Source organism: Talpa occidentalis, unplaced genomic scaffold, assembly GCF_014898055.3.
Source record: "Talpa occidentalis isolate TD23 unplaced genomic scaffold, MPIMG_talOcc4v2.1 talOcc4.4, whole genome shotgun sequence".
Taxonomy (NCBI): Eukaryota; Metazoa; Chordata; class Mammalia; order Eulipotyphla; family Talpidae; genus Talpa; species Talpa occidentalis.
The window spans coordinates 106,048,757-106,065,405 of NW_023604295.1; the positions used below are offsets into that span (position 1 = coordinate 106,048,757).

Here is a 16,649-nt window from a genome sequence, read left to right on the forward strand (position 1 = left end):
GCTGATCAGACAGAGGTTGCCTGTGTCAAAGGTCATCAAAGCTTTTTCTCTGGACTGCATATTTCAACCTCTGGCTTGTAATCTATTAGTTTCCTACCTGCAGAGCAAAGCGGGAAAGTTCATAAATTTTAGGTCCTTCATCCAGTATTAAAGGAAAGAAGGGCAGACAGTATTCTTAAGAAATCGTAACCTGGTGGTAGGTGTGCTTGTTGCTACTGAGGTATCATTCATTTTAGGTTTTCTCAGCAAATCTACTATAGTGCACTATGTACCTACATCTATGTATCTATATTAACATATATCCCATAGCTATTCACACAGATACATGCTTGTGCATGAGTGTGTATATGTGTGCTTACACACACATACTTGCACATAATTTCAATGGTTTCACTTCCATGCACACTTGGATTCATTTTAACAGGAATTCTGTTTTTATTGGGTTGTCTGCATGGTAGTATAACAAGCACTTAGATAGCAGGAGTCCAATTATGAGTCAGTTGGTATCTGGTGCATAGTAAGCATCACGTAAATATTCTTTTCTTACTGGTTGGTACAGGCATGGGTGCTGTGAATACATTTTTTTGTCCTTTGCTCTAGGAAGGAAGTGATTAATATGAATTGCAAGTCTGGGGTCTGTGATGCCCCTTTGTAAGCAGAAGTCATTATGTATATGAAAATAAAGAAATACAGATAAACATACAATATATTTAAACCTCAGATACTGTCTTTTTGTCTTAAAACAAGTTGAAATTTCTGCCTGGAGGATGACATGACAACTCTCCGAAGTGCCTGGCACTGCTGGAAGGAACATGAAGCTGTCAATGGTCAGACTTCCCCAAGAATTATTCCTAGATGGGGAAGTATCCTAACTTTGTTAAATTTCTCAAATAGGAAGTTAGCCACTGCAAGGCAAAATGTTATTTAATAGATTTCAACTATATTATATGTATTGATATATATTTATTTCTTTATATATAAAGATGCTATGAACTTTAAAAATATCAAGGCAAAGTGAAAATTACTTTCTTAATATCAGAAATACTTCTCAAACTAAGACGTGATGAGCTCACAAATATTAATTGATTTTTGTGATGTATTCATAAATCAATGTGATGGATATTTAGTTTATAACAAACAGAATATTGTGCATAATATGAGCTGTAAAAGTAGTCATTAACCTAGGGATCTTCTTATAGAGGATGTTGGTATTAGTACTCTGTGTGACATGGGATTTAGTAATTTTAGAGTGTAAAGTTTACCTGGAGGTACTCCAATATCATTCTGTGATTTTACAGATAATTATACAAGTGAAGGAATTCAATTCAGAAGGATGAAGTAACTAGTTCAGAATCACAATTAGTAGAACTAGAGCCAGAATCTAGGCATTGACTCTGGTTCTTCATGTACTGTGGGTTGTCCTTAAAGAAAGACTGAGAAAATGATCTGTTCTGGGTCAGGTCTATGTATTAGGTGCTCTGAGATACACCTCAGGACACTATCAACTGCAGCAAGAACTCGGCATTCATAACCCTAGAGACTGTAAAGAATAATTTTCAGGAGAACAAGAAAAGTAGACTTGTACTTTACAACTCTGACTTTATTTTCTCTTAATTTAATTTCTCTTAATGTCATATGTAGCCATTGCCACCTTTACTGTAATACTAGAAATATATTTTTGTAAGCAGAGATCTTATTTTTCAAATAACTTCATTTTGTGGCTATGTTTTTAAGCTATAATGCTTTATCTCTAAAAAATCTATTAAAATTGTGTTTTGATCCTTTCTTGCTTTTTGTTTTGTTGGTTGGCTAAATGTTAGGTCATGATTTATTCTTTTTTGTGATCTAATAGCAGTGGCTAGAATATGGTGAGCTTGCTAATTATGCTAATTAAATTTGCACTTTGTTTTTGTTGTTGTTGTTGTTGTTGTTATTTTAATCATTGAGCCTCTATCTTTGATGTTGAACTGTTCATTAAAACCCAAAGTCCAAAAATATGCTTTTTTATATATATCATGTGCATCCACTTAGCATTTAGAATTAGTGTGGGTTTAATTCCCTTTAGACAGTTGACGTTTAACTATACAAAAGCATGACTAAAATAACCAGGACTTAGAAGGAAATTTTATAGAGCAGAAATAAAGAGCCTGATTATTATCCATCTGACTCACAGGTCACAGATGGATCCCACTGTTAAGTTAGCTAGAGAGGAAGAAAGGAAGAGCGCAACTTTGATCTCCTGGTCCAGAATATGTAACCTCCTGTTACTTCTGTCCCCAGGACCTACTGTACACCTGGAGAACTGAGCTAACCTGAGCCCCTTCCAGGCCAGTTTTGAGTTCCATGTGGATCATCTCCTTGTTCATGGGGCAGCCCTACTGATCAACTGTATTGACTCCCAGAACAAAGAGTGATTCCAACCAGTTTATCTCACATAATCCCTTAGACCTACTCTTGTCTCTTACTCTTACTCTTTGAGTTAGAGTATGTGAATGGATTCTTCAAGGAAAGCTCAATTTAGTTCTTATTATATTGCTTTTTATCTAGCAAAGAAGTCATAGGCTATCCCAAAACATCCCCTCAATCTGGCCTTTGGCTGTTTCTAACTGAATTCCTTGATGTTTTGATAGGCAAGACAGTATGTGTAGATGTTTTCCCAAGCAAGGGCAAAATCCGAGGAGCCCAATATGGTGCTTTCTCGCACTGCATATTACTGGTTGGTGGAATTTATTCAATCATTTTGGACATAAAAAACGGAATCTTCTTATTTCTCTTTGCCACTAAACAGGATGAATGAATGAATGATGACTACGTTTTTGACCAGGTAGAGAATGGGGAAAAACATCTGAGGCAAAAGGAATAGCATTTACAGAGTTGGAAGACAGGAAAAGTTATTGGAAAAATGCCAGTACTGGTAGAACATCGTGGATGAAGTTGATGGTTAATTTTATGTGTCAACTTGGCTGGCTATGGTGCCCAGGTAGTGGACAAACATTATTCTGGATGTTTCTACGATGGTGTTTTGGGGTGAGATTACCTTTTAAGTTGCTGGGCTTTTAGTGAAGCAGATTGCCCTCCAGGCAGTTTAAGGCTTATATAGAACAAAAAAGTGACCTTCCCTCAAGCAAGAGGGGTTTTTCAACACCTGGTCTTTGGCACTGAACTTCTGTGTCAACTCTTTCTTGGGTCTTCAGTCTCTAACCTACAGATTTTGTACTTACAAGCCTCCATAATGAGCCAACTCCTTATCAAAAGTCTCTCTCTTCCCCCCCATCTACACACACACACACACACAAGCACACACTTCCTATGGATTCTGTTTCTTTTACAAATCCTAATACAGAGTGGAAATAAATATGGGTACTCAAGGTGGATCATTTACATATTTTATTCAAAAAAAAAGTATTAGAGACATGATTTGATCTACATTTTAGAAAAGATCATTTGGCTTCAGTTACTAGATTAGATTCAAGATATATCTTGACAATGGGGTAGATGTACAGAATAAGGGAGACTCTAGAATCTCAGTCTTTTGCCCCTGGGTTGGTAATCATGTCATTTACAGATATATGGAAGTTCAGGGAGAAAGAATGAGGTGAATCATGAGTTCAGTTGCAGCGTGTTAATTTTGAGATGTCATGGAGATGATAATAAGACAGTGGAATATACAGGTCTGAAGCATAGACATTAACTGTGGACTTGAAATATGACTGAAATATGTTCAGCACCACCAAACTCAAAGATTTTATGCTGCTTTGCTTTTGAAGTCTAAAATGAAAAATTTAAACATAGAAAGTTCAAGAGAGAGAGATTCAAAATAAAATCTGTTAGGAAGATAACGCCGGTGGCTTCTAAACTTTCAGATACCACAGACCAGTGAAAATAAGACAGACAGACAAAAGTTGGTGGTTTTGCCAACTTTTGTTAACTAGAAACATTTTTTTAAATGCCACCATCTATTACCATAATGTATTTCTTTTTTTTCCATAAAAGAAATAGCCCTTTCGGGCATCCCCTGGTGGCGCAGTGGTTGTACCCTAGGCTGCGAAGCTGCCTACAGCCTCTGCAGCACCGGTTTGATCCCCAGCCACCAGCAAGGGTCCCACATGGGGCAACAGACCTCTCCTGCCACGCCCGCTGCTCCCCTCAGCAATGTATTTCGTCAGTCTGCCTGTTCTGTTCCCCACTCTGACTCTGGTGAATTCTCTCACCCTCCCATGCTTCTGACTGTACCCAGTGCTTGTATAAATAAATAAGTAAATCTTTTTTTTAAAAAAAAAGACTATTTAAAAAAAAAGAAAAAGAAATAGCCCCCTCACTTCTCCCACCTAAAAACAAAAACAAACAAACAAAATCACTCTAAGAAATGCATAGCCCTGTATTAGGTAATTATTTTTTAAAGATTTATTTTATTTATTTATGCACACAAGAACTGGGGTGTAGGCCAGCGGTACGGGGAGTGAGAGAATTCACCAGAGACAGAGTGGGAAGCAGAATAGGTGGATTTACTGAAATACACAGCTGAGGAGAGCAGTGGGTGAGACAGGAGTGGTCTGGCAATAGCTTGATGGCGCTGAGACTGAAGAAGTCCCTGTGCCACCAGGGAGGCCCTGTGTTGGGTAATTCTTTGGAAAAGACTTAATTTAGCTTTATGAAAATAATCACATCATCCTTATTTTTATTATTTCTGTGGAAACATTGCACATCATCTCTGTGGATCATAAACCTTGGTTAAATGCTCCAAAAACAGTGGAGTATGGGACTTGAGATATTTCAGCTTTATTAGAAAAGAGAGATGAAGGTTCACACACTTTTAAATTCTTCATACAGCTCACATGCACCGTGCTCAGCCACATTCCCCATCTCTTTCTGTCCTGGTCCCTCTCCTACAATTTGGCTCTCAGCACCGTTCATCATGCCCCAGGTGTAGCCCTAGCTCAGGACCCAAGCTTCCTTCCTCACTTCTCTGTAGGGAAACTGAAGCTTTGGAAGAGCTTGGGTTTGCATGACTACATAATTGAGATCTAGGGATATGGGGCAAAGGAACAACCCACCATAACCATTTGGGTTCTGTTTACCTTCTTTGAGAGGTGTTCATCCACCCTACGATGTGGAACTGAAAGCAAATCAGTTAATTCATTTGATTAACATTTTCTGTGTCCTCTTCTGAGTCTGGGACATATATATATATATTTTTTTTTTTTTCTTTAGGGATATATAGGGGTAACAATATGATTCCCTTTCCATCAAGGACCTCAAAGAGATGTGACAGGCCAGGGCAAAGCCTTTTTCTGGGGGCCTGAGGAGAGGAACACAATAGCTTACTTTGGTAGCAGGTAGACTCTGAAGTGCCAGACTAATCTCCAAAGTCAAGGTCTTAAACTTCCTACAAATTTATGACTGATAACCTCCTCCTCCTACTATAGAACTCAAACAAAAAGCAGTTATTTCATCAACAAACTGGGTTTATTTAGAAACAAAAAAGCATTTGGAAAATGCAGTCTCATGGTGAGACAGACATGTGCTTCCCAGATCCAGTCAGCACCCCAAATATAGCCTTCAGAGGGGCCATTTATGAAGAAACCTCCCTCTTCCTGTACTGGGGCAGGAGATCAACATCACTTCCTGTCAAAGGCCAGGCATGTTGGGTCCCATAGTTTGCTGATTGCTCATGCATGGGCACTGCAAGGCTCCCAACCTCATTTCAATGGGGCTTCTCTATATTAATTTTCACACCACTCAAGACTCCTATGGGTACCAATGAGGGGACAGAGTGAGCAGTGGTGAGGTAAGCCACTCATCTGATCGCTATTTCTACATATGTTACACAGTCTCACCACTGGTTTGAAGGAAGACAAAGCTCTCCCAGCCAAGGAGACTGGCTTCTAAGCATTTGAGAGGGATCAAGGTCGCCAGGTATCTCTCTAGTAAAAAAAACATAAATTTGGAGAAAGTTGGGTGGAACCAACCTTGGTTGGGAACCAAGTCCGAAGCCTCCATGCCAACATCTACGTGGCAGTGCCCCTGCACTCTTTCATGGACCTTGTCTGAGCTGCCGTGTGTTATACCCATATCCTGAAATCCCAGCCCAGAGAGGGGTGATTTGAATTGTTCAGCATCTGCACTGAATCATGAAGAATGAAAAGGTATTCAAGAAAGGTCAGTGGGGGAAGGATGTGTACGATAAAGGCATACCAGGCAGAAGGGACAGGTTGACCAAGAGTGAGGAATTCAGGCACTTTTTGAAGTTGGGAAATGCATTTCAAGACTCTCAAGCAGAGTTTCTAGAGAGAATTGTTTAATAATATATTCAGCTATTCAACAGACATTTATTGAATGCCCTCAGCGTACTAGGCAAAAGGCATTAAAAGATTAATAAGGTTTGTTCTCTGTCCTCAAAGAACTCACAGCTTAGCAAACATTATTTATAAAGAGACAGGTGCTATAACAGAGGTTAGAACAAAATGTTACAAGAACATGAAAGATGGAGTGATTACTTATGATTAAGCAGGTCAGGAAGACTTCACAAGAGAAGAAATTTGAAATTATTAAATAGAACAGTGAAGGGCCATTTGTATTGCCAAGATGTTTAAATATGTCCATACTTATTTTAGTTTGCCCTATTTACAAGAATGCTTCAACTGTCGAGATGCTTATGAATTAGATGTTAATTAATGAAGTGAAAATGATGCAGGAATGAGATCCAAATTTATTTTGGAATGTTATGGTAGAATTGAGCTCCTTACTAAAGTCAGTTTATGCAAATAAAACTAACTGCATTTATAATATAAGAGAGTTGGCAATGTTATTTAAATATGTTAAATATATTCTAACCGAGTGAATATTTATCATGTCAACTAATTTCCTTATAATTTCAATCATTAAGATAATACATATTTAACATCATGTATGTTCTTTTTAGAAATAAATTTACCCTCAGTATTAATGCTTGCTGAAGCTGACATCCATTCTGCTTTTATTCTCATCCTTGCTTTTAAAAAGACATTTATATGTGTGATAACATATACACCTGAAAAAATTTTAAGTGTACCATTTAATTAATTTTTACAGGTGTATATACTTACGCAACTACCAATCCAATTAAAATATAAAACCTTTCCAGAACCTTGGAAGAATCCCTCATGTCCTCTCCCAACCAATACCCAATTTGCAGAGGTGATGGCTGTTCTGATTCTGTCCCTGTAGGTTAGCGTTATCTATTCTGGAACATTATTTAAATTGGAATTACACAGGACTCTTTTAGGTCTGACTGCTTTTGCTCAACATTGTGTGTTTGAGATTAAACCATGTGGCTTGTTTTTACACTGATGTGTTTTTATTGTTCTTATGAATATACCAAAACTTATTTATTGGTTTCTTTTGATGGGCATATTTCCAGATTTTGGTTATTCTGAATAAGACTTATAGAAGTCTTTTTGTGGATAGAGACACTCATTTTCTTAGGCTAAATGGAAATGGACACGCTGGGTTATAGGTTAGGCATGTAGAATTTTAGTAGCTATCACTAAATAATGTTACAAAATACAATGTAAATTCCTACCAATAGGGTAAGAGAGACTTGGTACTCTCACCCTTTAATTCTAACCATTCTGGAGAGTGTGTATTATCTCTCCCTGGTTTTAATTTTCATTTCCCTGATGAATGTATTGAGGCCTCTTTCATATAGCTATGAAAAGTCTAACTTTTTTGTCCATTAAAAAAATGAGTTGTCTTTTTATCACCTAACTGTAGGATTTCTATTATTCTAAGCATAAGACCTTTAATAGATTTATGTATTTCAATTATCTTCTCCCAGTCTACAGTGGGCTTATTCATTCTTTAAATGGGGACCTTTTTTGCTGTTGAAGAGTTCTTAACTTTGATGAAGTTCAGATTTGTCAGTCTTTTCTTTTGTGGTTATTATATTCTCTATCCTTTTAAAGAAATGTTTGCCTTAAAAGAATTTTTTTAAAAAATCTAATGAAATGGAGATAAAATTTTTAGCATTTCTCATAGAACCCTCAAACCTCCGTGAATACTTATGTAAGTTCTCAATTTGAGCACTTCGAGAACCACTGCTCTACTACATTGTTATAGGATCCCCTGCGGATGGATAGATAGGTCCCCAGATGCAACACCAGCATCTCAACAGAGGTGTGTGGGGGATTCACTTTTAAACCAAATGGCAAGGAGTTTTAACTTTAACTTTAATAATAATAAATGTGGAAAACACACACATATATCATTGTTATTAAAGAAATATTTATGCTCTGCTGTGCTTCAAAGATTCAATAATATGAAAGAGTACTGAAAGTAGAGTGCAATAAGAAAATCAATTAACTTAAAAACATTAGAGCAAAATCCAGGTTGTTCCTCCCCCTCTATGCTCAGTTTGAAACATGATCTGTTCTGTTGATCTACTTTTGACCACTATTTCAACACACACACACACACACACACGCGCGCGCGCGCGCACACTACACACACCAGTGAGATATTTATGGCTCTCTGAAACTTGCTCTAATGCAATAATCCACAAACACAGCAGATGGCCTGTAATGACTGAACTGTTGTTAAATTTGTGTTCCATGGTTAATTACACACTCATTTCTTAAAACCTAAAATACATGGAGGGTCATTATTCCCAACAAAAAACACACACTCATATTTGCATATTATAATCAATCATAATATCATACAATTTTATAGATAACAATTTTCAAATAATTAAGAATATTAAAATATGATTAATATACAATTAAAATGAACATAACTTTTCTAATGTTTCAATCTCTAGAAAACTTGTAAACATCGGGATCTTAAGAAGTAGCATGCCTTTATTCAGTAACACTCAAAAATTCCCATTAGTCATCCTAGATGGATTCTCTATATAAAGTGGTAGTTAAAGTATGTATAAGACATTCCTCTTTTCTAGCAAAGTTCCAGCTAGGGATAGAGAAAGAGCCATACTCAGAGTTTATATGACTTAATAGAGTCAGATCCAATCACTCAATGTCAAGACTAAGGTAATTCACCATACTAAGACCCTATGTTTTTTGACTGTTGCCCTTTGTCAATTTTTTATGATTATTTTATGTAGAAACCCCAGTGCAGGAGTATGGTATCTTTATTTTTCTGTGTTTGTTCATTCATTTTTAATGCCTCATTTATAAAAAAAATTTTGTCCAGGCATGAATAATAAATGCAACAAAGGGTTACATATGATTTGGTAGGAGGGGATCTATGGAGTGGCAGATTTCAAGTAAAGTCCATTTCCACTAGGATGGAGGGGTGAGGAGAGTAATGGAGAGATTTATGAAGGTGCAGCAGGTGGAGGTGGAAGACCGTAATCTGGAAGATTCCTTTAGTTTCAGTGTTCCGGGATCCATATTTGCTCCTGGGCTCAGCATCAGTAGATCACTCACTGGCAGCAAAGGACATAAGAGACTGCTTAGAGCAGACAATTGTAAGATCGCAGATCAGAGAGATACCTTATATTTGTTGCAAAGCTGGGAAGCCTGATTGAGATGGCAAAGGTACAGAGAATGCAGTCATCTTTGGTTTAACTTTGAAATCCTAATGGAGATTGGGTTTGCAGTTACCCATACTGTGTTGGACTCTTCCTTCTCATTACTATCTCAGACTTTTCCCCTTGGGGCGGGATTGAAGTTCAAACAGCATGGAATCTAATAGTGCCATATTGCAAACAATTAGCCATCCCCAGGAGTCTTATTGACAGTTCATTAATGAGGGAGGACATGAACTGAAGCCCAGGTGAGTTGTGCTTCCTTAGACCCAGCTCACAAGGATGCTCTGTTTCCAGGCAGGATGAGATAGCCATGGGGTTTTTTCTGTAAGACACTTTCTGAAACTCAGTGACTGTTGAACAAAATCTCAGCAGAGGGATTCTGATACCCAATTTATGACTATGTACATAGTCAAAGAAAAATGAAGAAATATGGAGAGAACAATATAAGCTGAAAAAAATGATGTATTATTTGCCCAACAAAAACTGGTTTTTTGGTTTTTTTTTTTTTGCTATTGCTAGCATAATGTGCTAGACTCTTCAATCTTGCTGAGTTATTTTTAATTTTAATTCTTTCCCAAGAGGTTGTGCTTATTCTTTTTTCACATTGTATGGAATATATGTCCCATTTCAAGATTATTTCTCAGTAGTTTTAAATTGAGAAGACATTTTTATTAAATGGGAAGGAATTCAAGATATTTTAAGTTTGAGTCAATCAGTGTGAAGGAAAGAAAGGAGTGGAATAAAGAGGAAGGGAGGAAGAAAGAGGGAGGTCGGGGGCAGCGGGAGAGAGAGAAAGACATTGAAATATGCAAGGATCCAGCACAAGAAAAAAAAGACATTTTCAAGAAAAATTACAGTTATGATAGGCCTTCCTTTCTCCAGGGGGTATTGAAAAATACAACTTTTCTTATGGTCTAGTATTGCCTGGGTCTGGGGTGGCAGCTGTTAGGAACAGCAGCACTTAAGGTCAATGATCATTTACTTGGGAGAGGGCTTATAGGCAATTTGGAACATTAAAGTTTCCAATTACAAAAAAGTTTTATAGTTACTTTGTTAAAGATTTGTTTTTACCAGTTACCTATCTATTGCCCTAATTTCTGCTATTCTTTCTTGAGAGCCTTAAATTAAATTTCCAATATCCTTGACATTGTTACCAGCAAATATATTTATGCTTTAACAAAGTCAAGATTTGTATATCAATGTAGGTAGAAAAGGTAAGGTACACCTTTGACTGGGTTTATTCTTATTTTGATACATAATTCTTGATATTTGCTCCAATTCATGAAGTCCCTAAGAATATTAGAGAAGACACAAAGAAATATATTTTTAACTATACCTAGGCAAAGTTGAACATCACCTATTTGATTAAAGTTTTAAATAATGCCCTCTTTTAAAAATATTTTGCATTGTTTTCTACTTGTTTTTGCTCAGAGCTGATGTTGTTGCCTTGTGGTTAACATTTTCTTCAAAATCTCTGGGCCTGTTCACTGTTCTGTTTTCTCTATTGGTTTTATATCCAGTTGTCAACTTTCCTGTATTTGGTGCTACCATTCCATGATGTTGATTTTTCTGAAACACAAAGGTGATTTTTAGTTATTTTCCAATATTTATATCGGCTCCAAAGTGAAGGAAGCAGAGCGGATGTGAATGGAAGTCTTGTCCTGGGTGGACGGTTCTTGGTATTTTCCAGTACATGTGGGAGTCGTCAGACTCTCTACTTTTAAAATTTGAATATTTACCCTAATCCCTCCTCCACTCCCCACACCCATAGGGTGGGAATTGTATGGGGAATATAACCAAGATGAAAATGCATACACTGTGCAAAAATGAAAAATGATGTAAAAAATATTTAAATTAAAAAATGTGAATATTGATTCTAATATTTTCATTATTCTTTATGATCAGTTTGCCATATGTTTTGTTTTAGGGCAAACTTGCCATTCTCAATAAGAAAAATACTCCATTTATAGTTGAGGTTGATTTTCGTGATGTGAGTTTGAGCAAATGTGACAGTGAGAATAAATGTAGTCTATTTACTGGCACAAAGAAGGGCTTCCCCTAAATCAGAATACTCTCTTAATTCTTTTTCACCATTCCTTTCTACAGAGAGATTCTAAGCCTAAACTACGTGTTCTCTCCAAAAATTTGCAAACCTCAATATTGAGCCATCCTAGAATAATAGCTTTAAAACAAATGCCACCATTGGTTCAAGTTGCTATTTTGTATGAGCAAATGGGATGTATCAGTGTAGAACTCTAGATAATGCTGACATTATCTGGGGCATATAACATTCAGAAGCCCCGTCAGTCAGTTACATCTGAATCTGGGAGTGAAGTAAGGTGCTTGGGGCCCAGTCATTTTATTAGCATCACAGGCTTGAGGACCATCCACTGTTTCAATTTTCCACTTATAACTAATATAACCAATGTTCAGTTGTTAGAGATTTTCTTTCTTTTATTTTGAATATATTAGTTTTATTGAGGTAATATTGGGAGACAATACTGTTTATGATTCTGAGGTATAGATTCATACCTTTTCAGATGTATTTTAGAGATCTTCAAATTTGAATCTCCGAACTAGATTTAGAGCAATGATTTTAAACTTTATCAGACTTTTTATGTAGGGTCATGGCTGGAAGGGATAGCTAAAACGCATAGCCACGCAGGACACCCGCAAAGACTAACTCAGTGTGACTGCTGTTTAATCAGGCATCTCTTCTGATCAAAGAATTTTCCAAATAGTCTTTGAAAACTGAATTTTGGAAACTATTGGTCTATTGACTTCTCTGTCTCTGTCAGTCAGACATCAATTTGGTCGACACTTCAGATGGGGGAATATAACATTCTTTTATTTAATTTGGGGTTCCAAAAAGCACTTCCACTAGGGGTCACATAGTATGGAAATGTTAAAAACAAGGTAAAAAGTTTGAGATTTATTGCAACAGTAAAGGGACTTTTTGTTTTTCCCCTAGGTCTGTAGGTAATGAACTGATATGATCTGATTCAGGCCTCTTCTAAGGCATGTACCTAATTTTGTTTTTGTGACCTCATATTCTTTTGATAAAGAAAGACCCCCTGTATGCTTCAGAGACAAAATGCTGCCTCATGGCAACTTTGGAAGTGGGGAGGGATGAGGAAAGATGACTCAAAATCTATGTGGGGCAATGAGAAGCCTAGAGGGGCTGCAAGGGGATGTAATGTGCAGCCCCCATCCAAAGGCAGCCTCGTATTTATTGGAATACAAAGGTGGGACAAATACATAGGGAGTGTGCATGAGTGAGGGTTGGTATTGGGGATGTAAGCTAGGGTGGAGTGAACAGGGGCTATAGCCTGGGGGCTCCATTATTCCTGCCAGCCAAAGCATATTATCTCTATTCTAATATCTGCTTGCTGTTTTCAGCAGATACTGGTTTCTCAACATTTTCTTCATACCTGGACTTTTGTCCCTGATGAGAGGTCCTGCATGACTGTACACCTAGCTGACAAGCAGAGACACTGAAACCAAGACAGTATCCCCCCCCAGAACAAGAAGGACCAGGGATCCCACAGATATGGTATGTAATATGGCCTGGCGGAGCCTGGGACACACAGGTCCTCAGTAAACTGAGGTGCTCCCTCTTCACTGTATTCTTTTCTTAAAAGTCATATCTGACTTTTTCCATTCATATTTCCCAATTTTTAGCTCAGTGACTGTCACCCAGGGCCACCTTAAACATTATTGAATGACAGATAGAAAGCAGGGCATGAAGAAAGGAGTACTGAATCACTGATATTTTAATTCTCATATTACTAGGAGTGCCAAGTAACAGAATTTTTTTATTTTCACTCTAACAAATGCAAGCAACCTTCTATTGACAGATAGCAGAGACACCTTGACTTGCACAACTGTAGTTTTTAACAAGCAGAATAAGTAGTGGTAGATATGAGTTTTATGGGGAACATATTGTTTCTGATTTTATAAAAATGTTGGAAGGAAACAACAATATATTAATAAATGTACTTTGTTTTATTGACTGTTAAACTAATAGACTTGCCAGCCTTTTGAGAAAATCTTCACATTTTTTTCCAAAGAAATTGCCTGGAAGAAATATGAGAACTTCTACTGCTTTTTCATTTGTCTAGCATATATAATCTGTGAGAATAAATGATTTAGACATTTTGCAGTCAATCAATATTCCTGGATCTCAGTTATTACCCTAAGTAAAAACTTACTTTTTCATAACAATGTATTTCTACAGAAATGCCATGACCACCATCTCAGCAGAAATACATATTTTAAACAGTTTTCTCTTACCTTGACTTTTGAGATGGCAACATTTTCCTATTGTCTGGCTATTGCTTTTTAAGCTCCTGTATGAACTTCTATTATCCCTTTTTTCCCTTAAGTGCTGACATTTTTGGAGCTTATGTCCAAGGTATTTTTCTTCTTTTTATGTTCTCCCTGTAAAATTTCACACACATCTGCCCACAATGTCTCCAGATATTTACCTGGAACTCCAAGTCCTAATAGTCAAGTAGTCCTGGAAGTCTAAGACACATATAACAGAGTCCATGAACATGGTCACGAGTTGTCTGGCTTAAGATCTTGGAGCAGGAGTGCTGTGTTCTACTGGCAGGGTACCTGATGATGCTGCAAAACTTAAATGAAAGTCTGCAAAGCTAGAAAGGTGCATGAATTATCTATTGGTGAAACAATGTAGAGTAGCTAATTCTTCATAATTAGTTTCTGTAATTGAAAATGAAATTAAAGTTAATTAATAATTTCTGTTTTCACTACTTTGCTTGACTCCCCCATATTAATCTGAATTAGACTGATTTTTACTTCCAGTCGTTCCCTTGAAAATTCATTTCTTACTGTTATTGTTTAAAGTTTGCACTTAAAATGTTAAGCCTGAAAGTCCTATGAAAAAGTAAGTGAACTAAGTATATTGGGTTTCATCTTTTAAATGATGTCCAAACTGAAAATTAAAAGATAACTCTTCCATTCCCTAAGTTTCCATATATTATTTTATTTTTTTTAAGATTTATTTATTTGTGCATACAAGAACTGGGCTACAGGCCAGAGGTGTGGGGGGTGAGAAGATTCTTCACCAGAGACAGACTGGGGAACAGAACAGGCAGATTGACTGAAATACACTGAGAGGGGAGCACTGGGCGAGTTAGGGGATGTCTGCTGCGCCATGTGGGATGCTCCCTGTTCTGCTGAGTATCGAACTTGTGCAACAGAGGTTGCGGGTAACTTCATAGTGCTGTGCTTGATTCCTTGCGCTACCAGGAAGGCCTCAAGTTTCTATATTTTCAAAGGCGTAGTAAAGGACTGCATTATAGTTTGTATATTTAAATTGAAATGAGGCAAGTTTCCAAAACTCTTTCAGATGGACACAAAATTCAGTTGGTTTTGCCAATGGTTCTGAAAGGTAGTTACACCTAATTTTCTGCAGTATGTTTCTCTATCTTACACTAGATCCCAGGATTAGTAAAGCAGCCAAGAAATCTGCTCAGTCTTTCTAACAAAACATATATCTGGTGAATATACTGAATTATTTCTTGGCACATCTTACTCAAGTCCTTGAGAGGTATTTAAGTGAGACTCATTATCTGGGAACCTGAAGGCTGTGTTCTAATAGAGATTGATTTTTTTCTTCAGTGTGTATTCATTTATACAGTTTCAGTAATAGAGTGTATTGTGAAAAGATCATTTGGAAAAGAAAAGTAACTAAAAAACCTAAAGAGAAGCATCTGCAGTTCTATTACAGAACAAACACATAAGAGGAATGAAATCTAGCTTGGAATCACATGTTGAAGAAAACTCTGAGTGAGGAAGAAACAGTGGTGTTGCAGAAATGATTCATTAGCTCTCAGCATCTGTAGACTGTTCTCCAGAGCTATTCTTCCTTCTCTGCTATGTAATTAAATAGGAGGAGGGTACCCACACAGAGAGAGGCCTGCAAAATAGAAAAACTGGAGTCATTTAGCCTAAATCAATATAGCATTGGAAGTGGCTGCAAGCCACACTTGAAAATCTTCCAATTCAACTAAACCAGGAAAGGACTGTTCTTGTCTCTTCAGTTTATCAGCTACTGGGTAGAGAGTAAAATAAGAAAAAAGTCAAAGACTCAAAGCTTGTTTCATAGGACCCCTGGGAAAAGCCAACATGCAACCAATTTGACCCTATCTGGAAGAGATTGCCAATAGCAATTTTCAAAGAATAATATCTGTATAAATGGAACATACACTTAAGAATAGGAATAAGAGTTTGATCCCTTACAGCTCCATCCATGGGGCTGCAAATTGCATGAGTTTATCTTTTTTGATTGCTGAGTAATATTCCATTGTGTATGTATACCACATCTTCTTGATCCAGTCATCTATTTTTGGACATTTGGGTTGTTTCCATAGCTTAGCTATTGTAAATAGTGCTGCTATAAACACAGCAGTGCAGGTACCCTTTTGAATTAATTAATTAAATACAAGTTTTGGCAGAGTAAATAATATGTCTGAAAATTTTGAAATTTCATAAATGCCTTATAAGCTTTATTACTCTGGAGTATTGTAGTAAAATCAATTAAAATTGTATTTTCTGGACTTTTCCAGTTAAATGTTTCCTAAGAAATGTTCTCCCCAAAACTAAAGATCTAAAGGGATTTGCAAAATAGCTATTAACAGTTATTTAAATGTCATTAATTTTTTAAAAAGGATTTGATCATGAGACATCAAGACCCAGTAATATTGTTTAAGAGAAAGTGTTTCTCAGATAGGAGGAGAAAGTTTAATAGAGAAGCACTAATGAACCTCCTGGTCTATGAGTGCCTTGCATGGATTTGTCACAACAGACCTCTCTGTCTATGAAGTACTCCTCTTTTGTTTGCTGTGACAGGGCATCCTCTTGATTTTTCTCCTCTCCCCACTGCTTGCAGCCTCCACCTACAATTTTTCACTCTCCACCATTGGTTCTCTACCATGACTCAGAATGAAATATCTTTCATTTACTGCTCACTGGAAATACATTCTCTTCTTTGTCCATGCTACAAACTCCATTTTAAAAACCAAATTCCATGAATATTTTTATATTCTCCAAATTTCCTTTATATCATTGATATCTGTAAAGGTTTGACAGTATT

At 36.9% G+C, this 16,649-nt stretch overlaps 1 long non-coding RNA gene across 3 annotated transcripts in view; it reads left to right on the forward strand.

The window, feature by feature from the left end:
• Positions 1-16,649, forward strand: part of LOC119257768 (uncharacterized) — a 203,181-nt gene that overhangs the window by 114,450 nt on the left and 72,082 nt on the right. Inside the window, exon 3 of one of the 3 annotated variants that reach the window (XR_008553963.1) lies at positions 12,929-13,082. The exons of 1 other annotated variant lie outside the window; for it this stretch is intronic. This is a non-coding gene — a long non-coding RNA (uncharacterized LOC119257768). The remainder of the gene's footprint in view (positions 1-12,928; positions 13,083-16,649) is intronic. One more of the 3 variants, XR_008553962.1, reaches the window with a different exon arrangement.